The sequence below is a fragment of the Leptodactylus fuscus genome, chromosome 7 (assembly GCF_031893055.1).
Source record: "Leptodactylus fuscus isolate aLepFus1 chromosome 7, aLepFus1.hap2, whole genome shotgun sequence".
In the NCBI taxonomy this organism is placed as follows: Eukaryota; Metazoa; Chordata; class Amphibia; order Anura; family Leptodactylidae; genus Leptodactylus; species Leptodactylus fuscus.
Window position 1 is genome coordinate 42,642,135 of NC_134271.1, and position 15,504 is coordinate 42,657,638.

Genomic DNA, 15,504 nt, shown 5'->3' on the forward strand with positions numbered 1-15,504 from the left:
CTCTGCCATCAGGCCACAGGCAGAGCCTTTTTTGTTTTTTAAATTTGTTCCTGCAATGTCCAGCTAAAAATATTGATTTCTCTAAATTCCAAGCAATGGATTTCATCACCAGTTAGAATTCACAAGTACAATTTTAACAAAGTACCTGAAAATTAGGAAACCAAATTGTATTTCTAGTGAGGTTATTTCTAGTATATATGCTCCTCACTTGGGGAAATTGGGTAATAGACAATGTATTTCAGTGACAAACGACATTCTATTTTTCTGTTAGATCAACAACAAAATGATTGCATAGATTTTTTTTATCACTTTAGCATTCTATATGATTTTATAATAACACATTAACATTTTGCCTTGACATTTTCATGTGGCAGATATACAGTGTACTCTTTCTCTAGGGCATTCTTTCTATTGTTTGTAGATGAAGTTTACTCATATGAAAACTTTTAAACAATTCATAGGCTGAAGGTTTAACTGCTCATTTTTATAATAAGTTAATAGTCATTTTAGATGCTTGCCAATGGAATCCTGCCATATAGGGCTGAATTCTGATTGGTTGATAATTAAAACAGTGCCACTTATTCTTGTTTTTATTTAAAAAAAAAAAATCCTTCATTGTGCCATAGGCAAGTGGCCCTTATGTATGAAATCTGCCTCATAGAAAATGTTGACTTGTCACTAATAGGACTCCCAGAATAGCGCTCATGATTAGTTTCATAAACAACTATGACACTTATTTTCTAAAACAGTTTGGACAATTTAGACACTGATATCTCTGGAAATAATACAGGCAGAATCTTATTGTCATGTGAGAGATGAGAATTCACCAGATTAATGTTTCTATGTTTTATAATGTTCAAGATATAACTTTTTGTGACCCTACTCCACCCTCATTTTCTCTTCATTACACATAAGTCCATGCATCATAAATCATTCTTGCAACTTCTAACACCAAACAATGTCTTCTGACTTAACAAAGAATTCACCAAGAGTATTGTCAGAAGGAAAAATAATAAAACTTAACTTTAATAGATCCAAATAAAAAATCCCCCAATCTCGAAGTATTTGCTGAGGGGTCTGATGGAAACTTAATACAGGGTGACGACCTTCAGGTCATAAATTTGTCCTCACACAATTTCACCAACATTGAGATATTGCTGTTGGGTGAGGGGTTATCATTAGAGATAAGTGAACAGTAAAAATGTTCGAGATTCGATATTAGTTTCGAATAGCCCCTCAATATTCGACTACTCGAATCGAATATCGAACCCTATTATAGTCTATGGGGGGAAAATGCTCATTTCAGGGGTAGGCAACGTTCGATCAAATTATACTTACCAAGTCCACGAGTGAGGGTTGGGCTGGATCCTCCGAGAAGTCTTCTCCGTGCAGTTTCCCCGCGACATCTTCCGGCTCTGAATTCACTCTGCCAGGCATCGGGCCTGGGCAGAGCCGACTGCGCATGTCCGTACTACAAGCGGGCATGCGCAGTCGGCTCTGCCCTGGCCCGATGCCTGACAGAGTGAATTCAGAGCTGGAAGACGCCGCGGGGAAACTGCACAGAGAAGCCTTCTAAAGGTAGGAGAAGAACCAGCGTTGATTGGCCGACTGTATAGCATTCGGCCAATCAATGCTGGTTCTGCATCAAACTTTTCCATTCGAATAGTGAGTGGTACTCGATCGAGTATGAGTATTTTGAATACCGTAGTATTTGATCGAATACCTACTCGATCGAATACTACTCGCTCATCTCTAAATATCATATATACCTCCAGTAAAATATGATGCCTCTACTTGGGTGAAGGACATACAAGTTATAAAAAAGATTTGACAAAGATAGATTCTGAGAGACTGGTCTGGAAGAAACTGAATTGGAAGGGCTGAAAACCCTTACGATAAATCATCATGGGAACCAGTTCAGGGGCCATTTACTAAATTAAGACCAAGCAGTAGGGATTTTACACACATTGACAGATTTGTTCAGTTTGATACTGCAGAACTTCAGAAACTTGAAGATGGTTGCAATGACCACCACATGAATCTTAGCTGATTGGAGGTACAAGACCTGCTGGCCCTGTAAAAGGAACACAATGTAGTGTCTAAGCTCTCTGATAAGGGGGGTAAACATTGTTATCCTTGCCAGGACATAGCATGTTTATATCTGTAATGCTATTCAGATGGATAGGGTTTGCAACATTATCAATAGCTTCAAACAAGAGCTGTTGGTGGTGGCAAACACTGAAGGTCTTCATGACAAGAAGAAATTCTGTTACTACCGCTTCATCTGGTTATGACATCATTCTATATACTACCCAAAGTCCATTAGGGGTTGTCCCCTCTTAAGGGTCAACCTATAGTATCCCAGGTAGACAGCTTGATCCAGAATGTTCGTATCTATTTGGATACTATATTCAGACCATTCATTCTGGGTCTTTCATCTTAGGTCTGGTACACTATGGATGTACTCAATAAGATCGAGGGGATTTCCCTTGAGAGGGACTTTCTCTTGACTAATCTTGATGTAGAGTCCCTATATTTTTCGATTTCAGATGATATGGGAGATAGTGCCATTGAGTTTGTTCAAGAGGTACACATCTGCGATCAAAAGTTATACATTTTCAAACCCATAAAAACATCATTCTGTGACTCTTTGAGTTTGTATTGGAAAAGGAATTTCTTCACTTTTGAGAGGTGGATCTTCCATCAGCTGAGGGGCACAGCTATGAGGAGCCCGTTGCCCCTTCATGTGGCATTATGGTTTTGTTTTCTAGCCTATGCCTTAATCTTTTGGTGGAGCTCAGAGGTGGACTTTGAGAGATATGTTGGCATTGTGAATATCAATTAGCTGGGCCTCTGTTTCACCTCTGAGACACATACCATGTTGGCCCTTTTAGACTTAAAAGGAGTTTTCCCATCTCACTGTTACAGAAGCTTGCCTACAATCTCTTCTTCTAACTTTCTGTATCTCTCTGTCCATAGGAGAAATACTGCCACCAACAGTTTTCTACAGGTTGCTGAAGAACACTATCTGGTATCACAATACTTATGCAGATCAGATAATATTCACATGTTTGTAGAGAATGGACTCAGTGTTATCTGTGTGTTTACATAGAAAGATAACAGACTTGACTTTCTCAGAGCAGTGTAGAGCAGTAGAGTAATGCTTATGGTAATGCTGTGTAAACAATGGGAGGAATAAGTTCACATAGCAGTCAAACAAAGCAGCATTTCTATTTCTAAAGCAATATATTTAGGAAGTCTTCAATTTACTTAAGCGACCAGTATAGATAGAATCCTTGAGATGGAACAACCCTTTAAGGATTTTCTAAACTGCCAGTTGGAACAGTTAGGACTACTGTCCATAGGAGAAAAACTGCCACCAACAGTTTTCTACATTGGGATAGCTGTCATTCACCTCGGTTAAAATCTGGTATACCAACAGGACTACATCTGTAGCCCACAGAAATTGCTCCATAGTGACTGATTTTGAATCACAATTCCAAGACCTATCCAGATTTTTCCAAGAGGAGTTTTCCAGAGAATGTGGTGTAGAAAGCATATGTTAGAGCCAGATCCACCAATAGATCTTGGGTACCCTTCTGGTACCCAAAGTTAAACCATCACATACTCTCTGTTTTATTAGTACATATGATGTGATGGAGAGTAAAGATAAGAACATACTTGCACCTTATTGGAAGTATATGATATATATACTAGATGATCAATATCTTAAAGATACTCTGTGTCATCAACCACAAGTTACATATCAGCGTAGGAGAAACCTACAAGATTGACTGATGCATAGTCACTTGGCACCTCTTGAGGGGTCAATCTCATGGTTATGTATACAACCCAGGGGTACTTTTAGATGTGCAAACTGCAGTGCATGTGACTATTTGCCATAGTAAGGAATTCAAGATTATCTCCACAAGATGCCTTTACAGATATAGGGAGTTAGTCAGTTGCACCACAATGGGGGTTATCTACTTCATAAGATGCCCATGCCCATATAACTATATTGGCAAAACACGACAATTTAAAAGGCGGACCCATGGTTATGTATACACCAATAACCAGCGGGACATAGCAGTGGTTCGTTACTTTACACAGGTTCATCAGAGGGATATTTTGAGCCTAAAATTCCAGGCTATCGAACACGTTCATCCCCTGAGAAAGGCGAGGTGACTGGGACAATTTTATTTTGCAAGAAACACAATGGATTTTTAGATTCAGAACAAGCAGCTGGACTTTACATGTTTTATATAAATGATATCTATGGAACAATGTATGTGCCGTTTGGAATTAGGAGAGAATTTTATCGGATCGATCTCCTTTTTTTTTAATTTGTCGCCTTCATCTACATACATCCTTAGTAGATGATTGTTGAATTTTGGGAAAGTTTGGGTCAAAAATGTTTATAGAAATGGTTGTCAGAGATGTATAATAGTTCTCTGTTAGGCCCATATGCTCCTATATTCTATCCATACTTTGAGTATGCATTGGCATACTATGTTTTATATCCTTTTTTGGAAGAAGCAGTGGGAGGAGGATATACACACCACCCTTATTTTGCGTAACTGGCCCCATGATGCAACATGTTATCTATTGATCTCTCTCTCCACTATGTTTTCAGTGGTTTGCCTTAAGAGGTGCTGTGTATCATACCTGGTGGTTGTGCCCAATAGTAAGCAAATTTTGGGATTCCATCCTACAGATTATCCGGAGTGTAACTTACCATTAACATCCAAAGCTTCCATCCATCTTCCTCATGGAATATAAACCCCTGAGACTACACCGCAAGTTTCTCCTCATCCAATTTATACTTTTGGCTGCCAGGATTAATGTCACCTCTAAATGGTGCTCTCCCTCTTTACAGAGGGCAGAGGTGATTGCACATATCACGGATAATATGGTTTGTGCGAAAATGAATGCCATCCATTGTAACACAGTAGATCAATTCCATAGGGTTTGTAGCGGCTGGCTATCATCCTCCTTTGAATCTATCTTCGGCTACGTGTTGTCTAACTATAGATTTTTGCCTAGTTCAAGCATATTTTGTGATTGTACTATTTATATCATGTATTGTTTGTTCTTGATATTGTCAATAAATTTATATCTTTAAGACTAAATATTCGTTATTGAATTTTCATACATGTTGCATCTGATGGATAAGAGTTGTAACAATGAGTCAACTTAATGCAGCTTATTCTTCAGAGAGATTTCTTATGTCAAACGCCCAGGCCAGATGTCAAATGAGAGAAGAGAAGTGGGATGCTATGCACACGCTCATCACCACCACAATTAGTCAGAGTGGAGAACCACTAGTTATTGCATGGCTTTGTGTTAACTTGACCTTAAGAAAATGCCATTTAGTCAACTGACAATTATAAAATCAAAATTATATGCATCATATAACAAGTACAGTATATAAATGAATATAAAAGCTCAATGCTAATGTATACTCTTTTTTCTTTTTCTAGTTTCATTTTTAGTGGAAATTCATTTAATAAAAAACAGTAACAATATTTTTTCAGGTATAGTACCTGGATTTCTATATTGAGTACTAATAAAATATCTGATTACTATGTAAGTCACAGTTCTAGATAAGGCATATAACTAAGAAAATAACACACAAACTCTCCATATCTTTTATTGAGCACATTGAATAGGAGAATCCAGAGTATCGAGAGAAAAAGCGAGTGAGCTCTTGAATTTAATAACTTGTAAATCCCACTGTAGCAGCTATCACCTCCACCAAACAGGTCCCGTACCTGAAATTTGCACAAGGTTAAGGAGAAATTACCAACCATTCTTTGCAAATGTGTTTAAGTCTTACAATATTTCTGGGACTGTCATATGAATTAATAGGGTTAACATCATGTCTTGAAGTTGGTTATAACAAAACACAAATCTTTCTTTTCAAGAAAAGATCAGATGAAGATCATTCTTCATCTGAATGAATTGAGTACTTTTGTTATTCATTCTGTCAAATCATTGAGCATCTCTTTACCTTGAGGTGATGGACTGCTGACCTTACATTTTTATGTGAAATGTTGTGATGCTCCTTTAAATTTATTGTTCATTCATTGCAGCAAACAAATCCCAAACCATGATGCTCCCTCCACCAATTTTTACAGCTGAGATAAGATTTTGGCATTGGTGTCCAGTGTTCATTTTCTTTTAATCATACACATTAGGGAGAGTGTGTGCCTACATAGGCAGTACGGAGACTTACAAGTCATTCCTGCTCCGCTAGGGATTCTGGGTAAAAAATATGCAAATCTATTCTCCAGGATGTAATTAGGAGAACAGTGCCTCTGTATGCTGCCCTCTAGAGGGCAGCCTCCTTAACATCATGCATGACTCAGTTAATAAGCCTACTATCATGATGCAGATCAATACAAGAACAGATGTGTTAACCTGGCTTTATGTGTCTTTATTTCATGGCCAAAACACCCATGAAACCATACTTCCAATCTCATCTCCCTAACTGAAACACTTCTGTCAATTAGTTCTTAGAGAAGTCACAGGGTTCACTTACTTTTACTCCCTGCATTGTGGACGATTACTCAATGTGCTCAGTAAAGAACATGACAGTACAATTGTTTGTGTATTATTGCTTTAGATAGATTGTGTTTGTCTATAATTGTAGCAAAGATAACAATCAGGACACAATCAATATAGAAATCCAAGTAATTCTAAAGGGTGTTTTTTTTTTGTTTTCAGGTTGTTGTTTTTTTGCAATTTTCCAGCATCAAAACCAAATTGTATACTATAATCATTATGCTTCACAGATATGGATTTATAATATTGTCAAATGAAACCTATTGTCACTACAAGAAATTCAATATAATTTATTGGCCTACTTTATGTGAGATTTTGTTTTGGATTCAATAATACAATAAATAAGCACTAGACACTAAAAAAAAGAATCTCTCTATTGTTTCTCTGTATACAATGCAATGTTAAAGGACTTCATATAAATTCCTGCATGGTAGAGCACTATAACCTTCCCATCTTCAGAAATTTAGTAATTGAGCTCATCATGGTCAGGGTTTGAACAAACAAGAACATTTCATCTTGTAAACCCCGAAATTAATTAAATATATATGGGCACAATGTTGAAAAAGACTACGTAAAAGAAGTATAAAATTAAGACTCCATTTGTAACAAAACAAGATACAAATAGATTCCCATATATTTAAAACAATATAGCAATTAAAGGATTTTTCCACAATGACATTTATCCCCTAGATGGTATGAAATGCCAAAGGAACACTGTAATAATAATAATAATAATAATAATAATAATAATAATAATAATAATGTAATACATTTTATTTATATAACACCAACGTATTCTGCAGCACTGTACAATTTATACTTTAAAAAATAATAAGTATTTAAAAAAATACAAATAAAAATATTGTCTTGTAAATAGAACCTGGGGATTGTGCTATTGATATTCTTGCTTTATTTCATAATAGCTTCATTGAGAAACAGCTATTTTTTAATTTTTTTTATTTAAATCTATATTAAAAGTACTATAACTGCAGATTCTATATTTTATGTGAGTTTTTACCATTGCTTTATCAATTCATATATACAGTAAAAGCTTCCTTTAACATTCTGTTTGGTGCCCTTGTAAAAAGACAATCATTTGTTTCTTCTCCAGTATCAGAAAAGTGACTAAACAGCTTAAAAAGGTGTATAGGATAAGAAAAATATGGCTGCTGCGTCTTCAGTTCACAGATTCTGTCTGGTATTACAGCTACATGTACCACCATATGATTACTTTGTGAGTTCATCAGAATAGATGTATGATGGCAGGGCTCCAAACATTGTGACCACAAAGATCACTAAAACAGGGGCCCAGAGCAACGATGCTGTAGGATTCTGAATAGAATGATGATCATACATGTAGACTTCTTCTCCAGTCAATATTTTGGACTAACAAATGTCCGAATACCCTCAGTAATCACACATGTATTACTTATCCTATATACGTGACATGTTTTTCTTGGGTCAACCCTTTTAATAATGATATTCTATTTTACATATGTAGAAGCAACACATTCTGAAGCATTGTAGAACTGGCAAAATTACAAAATAGTGAAATTGTAATGAATTTAAAGAAATGCACAAACAATACGCCAATAGTAAAGAGCGAGGTCCCTGTTCTAAAGAACTTACAATATAAATGAATACCAATAGATCTGGCATGTGGTCATGTTGATGAATCTCTACATTGATCGGAGCTCCCTCAATGCCCTCTACTCTAATGAAAAAATACCAGAAGAATTTAAAATTTAGAAATAAAATTGTAAAAAGTTAAGCAAAATTTGTTTAAGATAAAAACAGAGATATGATTATGCCCCCACTTGTACTGACTTAATTTGCTGGCAATGTTTTAGAATTTATATTGCACTATGTCTGCTCGAATCATCCATCAAAAAAGAGGAAAATAAATAACAACAACTAACATTCAACCATTTTCCATGTCCCACTTAACAGTGTTGCCTTAGGCATGTGACTTTCTAAATCTATGGAATAAAAATATACTGGTTATGTCACATGCTGTACTTTTTATAGAAAGTTAACAAAATTATTTATTTAGAGAATAAAAAGTATCGCATATTGATTTATGTAACCTCAAAGAAAATCTTTATTTCATTTTATAATGTATATATCTACAGCAGTTTATTTCCTGATACCAGGAATATCTATCTATCTATCTATCTATCTATCTATCTATCTATCTATCTATCATCTATCTATCTATCTATCTATCTATCTATCTATCTATCTTTATATTTATTTATATGTGTATTTATAGTGTTGGGATGTTAGTTCGGTAAAAGCAGTGGTGCAGACCCAAACAGTCAAGACAGAGACACAGAATATACAGAAAACAGGTTTATTTAGAAAAAACAAGAACATAAATAAAAATTTACTTTAGGCTCAAAATAAATAAAACAAAATATAGCCTTAATTTCAGCAAAATCTAAATAAATACCTGCTCGTCTGAGCTACTAACTAAACAGAATGGATAACCTAACTATATGTGTGGCTTACTTCCAGCCACACGAACAAAACAGGAGCAATATTGTTTCCCCGGTCTCAGGGTTACAAGACAGAACCATACACCTCCTTTCACCTCTCCTTTCACTGCCATGAACTGCAGGTTCTGCAGCCTTTTTTTTAAAATAATAAATTCTTTATTTAAATAAAAACAAGGGTAAATACAGCAAGGAGGCAGAGCAGGGCCGGAGGCGGGTCCCAGCCAACTTCACAACAATGGAGAACACATCCAGTATGAACGGGCATAGTAACAGTGGGGAGAAAACACAGCAAAACAAAACATAGCATGTACATTACAATCACAATAATGAGAACCGGTGAGGAAGGGAAGAGGGAAGAGGAGAAAGAGAAAAAAAAGGGGGTGGGAGTGGGTAGAGAAGAAAGGAGGGGAGGGGGGAACCCAGGGCTCCAGGTCCAGAGTCTCTCAGCCTGTCCACCGGGGGCCTCAACCAACTAGATCTCTGTAGGACTGAGTGCCCTGGAAAAGAAGCCAGGGCATCCAGGTGTCCATAAAGGCCACATGAGCATCTCGAAATGAGGCAGTAAGGTCCTCCATGGTCCTGATATCCTCCACTTTATGAACCCAATGGTGGAGGGAGGGGGTGGGGGGTTAGTGGATTTCCAGAGGGCCGGGATACAAGCCGAGACACAAATGGCGGGGGAGGTGGCAGCGGGTACTCCAGCCAATCTGGAAGGGATAAGTCCGGTAAGTCCAGGAACTGCACCAATTGGGCCGCTTCATCAGGGGAATGCAGGACAAACACAGCTCCATTCCTACGAGCCTGAAGGTGAAAGGGGTGACCCCATCGATAAGTCCCGCCAGAGTCGAGAATGAGCTGTAGGGTAGGCTTCAGGAGCCGCCTCATGGCCAGAGTGCGGCGAGATACGTCCGGAATGAGGGATACATAACCATCCAAGAAGGGGACTGAGCTGTGTTTCCAAGCTGCTTGGAGGATCTCCTCTTTTTCCTTATAGAGGTGCACCCTGCAAAGGACATCTCTGGGTTCTGTGGTGGTGGTATGCCAGGGCCCGAGAACATGGTGCACTCTGTCAATATCAATTTCTGAGTCTATCGTGTGGGAGAGGACAGTATTAAAGATGGAGACAGCAATAGAGCGCAACTCAGCAGTAGGGACGGCATCAGGGATACCACGCAGCTTAATATTGTTTCGTCTGCCCCGGTTCTCCTGGTCGTCCACCTGGAGCAAGATGTGTCGATTAAAGTCACGTTGGGTGGTCAAGGATTTTTCAACAGCCTCCAGGTGGTGATCAATGGAAATGGTGGTTTGCTGCTGCACGGCGACTTGCTCAGATAGAGACTGAAGCTCGGATTTAAACCCGGAGAAAATCTTATCCTGTCTCTCCTCAAATTTGCATACCAACCCCTCCAGGTCACTTTTAGTAGGCATGTTGCCAGATGTCAGACAACTTAGGACGTTTGGAGCGGCGAGCCACTGACAGGGAATCCTGCTGGGAAGAATCAAAAGAATCAAAAGAGCAAGGAGTATGGAGGACCGCTGGAGTAGAGGAACAGTGCATCTCCTGTCCGGAGGCTAATGCAACATTAGAGGCAGAGTTCAACTGCAGGGAAGGCTGAGGTCCCTCAGAGAGAGCAGAAAGTCCAGAGAAACATGGGACAAACCAGGTGACCCTACAGGGGAGGAGGCAGGGATAGGCCCAGACGGTCTGGAGGAGGCCTCAGCCTCAGAGGACATGGCAGCCATGAGCCCCCCACATGTCTTGAGAGGCTGTGGAGCAGTGATGCACTATAGAGCAGGGGAAATCACAAGGACTGCAGGGGGAGACAGCAGGTAACACTGCAGGGGCCCCAGGAGGAGGTAACACAGGGGCAGCCATGAGGGGCTCTGTGCCCACAGAGACGGGGCACAGTTAAGAGGGTTGAAGAAGGAGGGCAAGGAGGACGGAGCAGCCGCCATTTTGAGTGCCGGAGGGGGAGACAGCTGGTACCTGCATGGTGGAGGACGCAGAGCCAGCTGCAGCAGAGGGCTTCTGAAGTAGGTCCTCAGGTCCCTGGGAAATCAGCTGCAGGGACGGAGACAGTGTGGATGCGGAGGGAGACGCTGGAAGGTCCCGGGTGTCAGAGGTGGCGGCGCGCGCCGGCGCCATCTTGAAACCGCCAGGGAGCTGGGGATGCTGTGTCACCGACAGTAAGAAGCGGGCCATTTGCAGCTCCAACCGGGCGAATGAGGAAGTTTTTTGCCCCAGCTGACTTACCATCGCTTGATACGGGGCTGGTGAGTTGAGAAAGCCCAGGTATGCTGTGGAAAGGCTGTCGGGGTCTGGGAGTTACTGCGAGACACATCTTTACTCCTGCATGCCTAGGCCCGTCCCATGCTCTGCAGCCTTTTATGGGTCAATAAAGAGCCCAGGATCTACACCAGGGCTGAAGCCTACTCCAGATCTACCCTCAACCACACATACATCAGAATATACCTGTACTCCGGCACTTTGCCTGTTATCCTCTCACAATAATTATAGGGCTGACCTTAGGCTGGGTGGCATCCTGTGTAGAATTCTTATGTGATGCCCCTCATCCATCATAAGAAAAAATTTCTTAAGTTTTGTAGTATGAAGGTGCACATTTGCGCCTTCTCTTTAGGCTGCCCATACATAGCCTTAACATGTCTAGTACTGTATAATATCTTCCTATGGTGCTTTAAAGGGTTATTTCAGTTTCTTTTATTGATAACTAATCCTTCGGTGCTCGCAGTAGAGCTGTGACCCTTTCACTGATTCATAGCAGCAATGCAGTATAATTAAAATCTCTCCCATTTACTTCTATGGGACTAAGCTGTAATTACATGACTCGGCCGATATAAATCAGACTGTGTGGGATGTAAACAGTGAAGGAGTTATAGTACTAACTGAAGTACTGCAGCCCCTTCCAAGACTTGATCAGAGGGGGTCTCAAGGGTGCCAAACCCCCCTGATCTCTTATTGATTGACTCCTTTTCTGCGTATGTGAACAGTGCATACCATATATCAGTAAGTTTTAACAATTAAAGTGTGTATGCATATACTCTGTATGTAATCTTTTCATGGCCCAAAAACCCCAGTATAACATTGCGTTAACAGGAATCCTTGTATCTATCAGGTGTCCTGTCAATCAGCAGATCTCCATTACAACAAGTATCTAGCACATCCATAGACTATCATTAATCAAGTAAGGATGAAAGATTATACATCTATTATACATTTGTCTGGTGTACTTTTTTTCTTTAAACTGTTTTAGTGTTGGGTATCTCAATGTGTGTAGTTATACAGTGTCCATCATGATTTTTATTGAAACACTACTCACAGCCATCACTTTAAAGTTGCTATGCCTACAAGTGAACCACAGACTAGGTCTGCAGACAGCCAGGCTTCTGAGAAGCTGAACTAACCAGAGTGCAGCCTCGCGTCTTTATCCAATCCTGAGTTGAGGCATATTGCTGCAGAATTCAGAATTTGATAAGCCCCAACTATTAAATATTTTATCTGAAGAATTCTAAATATATCAAGTTATAATTAAGCCTTGATCTTTTGGAAGAGCTTTGTCACCGGCCGGAGGGAGACAAACTACCAGTGCACAGGAGTGATCAATATAGTTGTCTCAGAGTTTTCACTCAGACAACCAAACATTTATTGAAATACTAACGCCATGTCTCGTACCATGATGATATCTGATCAACCAATCACATTCAATTTAAATGACATGCACATATATGATCCATATAATGTTAGTAGTCAGCAGAATGAGTTATTAAGCACATGTAGATATGATATATTTTAGTATTTTCCATGTATTCACATGAACCTGCTTATATTTGAGATCTCAAGTTCAGATTTGTGTAACTTAGTTAAATGAGTTGTCCAGGCAAAAATGGACACCCCATTTAATGTCTAAATCATTCAGGGACAGTGAAAAAAAAACATATTCACCTTTCCATGATGCTCCATTATCTCCCAGCATGATCCGGTCTTCTCGGTCCAGTGATGACATGTGATGGAAATCCCATCCACACATAACCACTGAGACCAATCAGCGGCCTCAGCGAAGAGCAGGCGGTGTCATTACCTGTGACATCACTGGTCTTTCCTGAGGCCACTGATTGGTCTTAGCAGTCACTTGGCAGCTGAGGCCAATAAGCAGCTTCAGCGGAATTCAAGAAGAGACCCATGAGAAGAGAGAGCAGAAGTAGACCATGTTTAGGATGACACTGGAGCACCAGGGACAGGTGAGTATTATTATTTTTTATATTTTTTCCACCTCCCCGGCATATTTAAAACATTAAAAAAAAATAAAAAAATACAAAACAACCTCTTTAATGTTGACCATCGTAGTCTGGTCAGCAGAAAAAGTAGAACTATCACAGAATCTCTAAAATAGAATTTTCCAGTAAGACAAAAGCAAATCATGTTACAATTGTATTTCACATATTAATATGAAATAAATATAATTCTAATCAATGAACGTTAATATTAATTTCTAACATTTTTCTGCTCGTGTGACATGATTTGCTATCCCTTTTATCGCACTCCCCATTGGTTAAACAAAGTGTTCTTCACCTTTGCGTATGTCTTCTTTTTCCTTTGCTGTTTCCATCTTAAACCCTCCAGGCACAAGTAGGAGACCACCAATCCTTTTATCTAAAACCTTTTAACATGATGCTTTGCAAAGTCTCCTGGCTTTAGGTTTTTCTCCAGGGTCTGGAATAGAGTCATAAATCTCATAAATCTGTTTATGCTCTCGCATGAGGTACTTCCTCAGAGAACTCCTTATTAATTAGGAATTTACATCTTTACCATTATCTGGGGGAAGTAGAATCAAGTACCTCAAAGGTTAAAGTCCTCTTCCTTGTTTGGGAGATTATTCTTACAGAGCATAGAGCTAACACCTGTCTTTTTCTGTAATTTCTCTCCAGCCATGGAAAGCCTGCTCTATATCCAAATCCTAAAGATCTACCCATGTGCTTTTCTATCCTTCTAAGGACACTAAGGTTATAAACCACCTTGGCTAGTCTTTTTTACTGGGAGTTTAGCATTTTTTTGTCGTTATTAGCCAAGCATTTGTCCATATTAAGAACAAATCCACAATAACAAAGACACTTTCATAGTAACCAACTGCTGGCAGTTGACTATAGTCTTTCTGCAGTTGTTGAAATGGATAAGCAGCCGTAGGAACATGTCATCCTGAAAATGGCACAGTCGTGCCTGGATTATGGCAGGTACAAATAATAGCCTTATACAAAACTGGCTCTGGTAGTAGCATTGCTGGATCCAGGTCCACCAACCATGCAAACACTACATCATATTTTCCTTCCCTGGATACTTGCCTGAGGCTTTATCTCAATTGAACCATAATGGGGTACAAAGTTTGGGGGAGGCATAGCTTCTTACCTTCCTTCCACATTGCATCCTTTTCTTTGCCTGTTTAAGCAAACCAAATCTACTGGGTCTGGGTCCAGATACAACACATGTACCCCTTCTTTTTAAGAGGAGGAATGTAGCAGCTTTGGCTGCCTTATCAGCGAGTCTACTTTTTGTCTCATTTTGCGAACCAGCACTTTATGGATTTCCCCATGGACTCAACAATCATAATCATAGGCAAAGGCATACTGTCTTACCCTCAGGATTGGAGGATCGGATTGGTTTGTTCTTCACCTCAGTTTGTGTGCATATTCTATCTTGTATGTCAGATCCTGTCAATATTGCCAACCATCTTAAAACATGGGAAAAAACTCAGTCTACATTAGTAATTTGGCTTTCATATACATAATTGTCAGGGTGGATTGAAATACCTATTGACCACAAAAGTATGATCCTGAACTATAAAAGATCCAAACGCACCTATCACACTAGCCTACAAACAAGGCCGGCTCCAGGCCTCTGGCGGACGCCTGGGTGACAGAGCCACAATAGGCCTCCTATCAGTCCTGTTAAGAGCCTTACTCGTATAGTACTGTACTGTAAGCACTGCCACTGAATGTATACATTTCTAAAATTATCAAACATATGAAACATTTAATACACAATTTATACAAAATGTGTTTACCAATGTGTTAATTCACCATCTTGTGAATCTACTCTATCGTTTCTTGATATAATTAAGTAAAAATGGATCTATTCAGATCATGTTCTTTACTATCTATTTGGCACGTCTATTTAACAGATGAAAAATCCATTTATATGGACATCAATGTTTATACGTTTCTGTTCATTTTTAGGTTTTTTTTTTAAGGCTACAAAAACGTACTATATCATAATTTTGTGTCTGTCAAAAATAAAACAGACAGAAATGGATGGGTTTTTTTTAAAATTTACGTTAAATGGATATACTAAATGGATATAAAAAGCATAATTTGAATAGAGTCTTAGGTTGCATAAACAGGGTTGCACTTCCAATGAGGCGAGGTGAGGCGG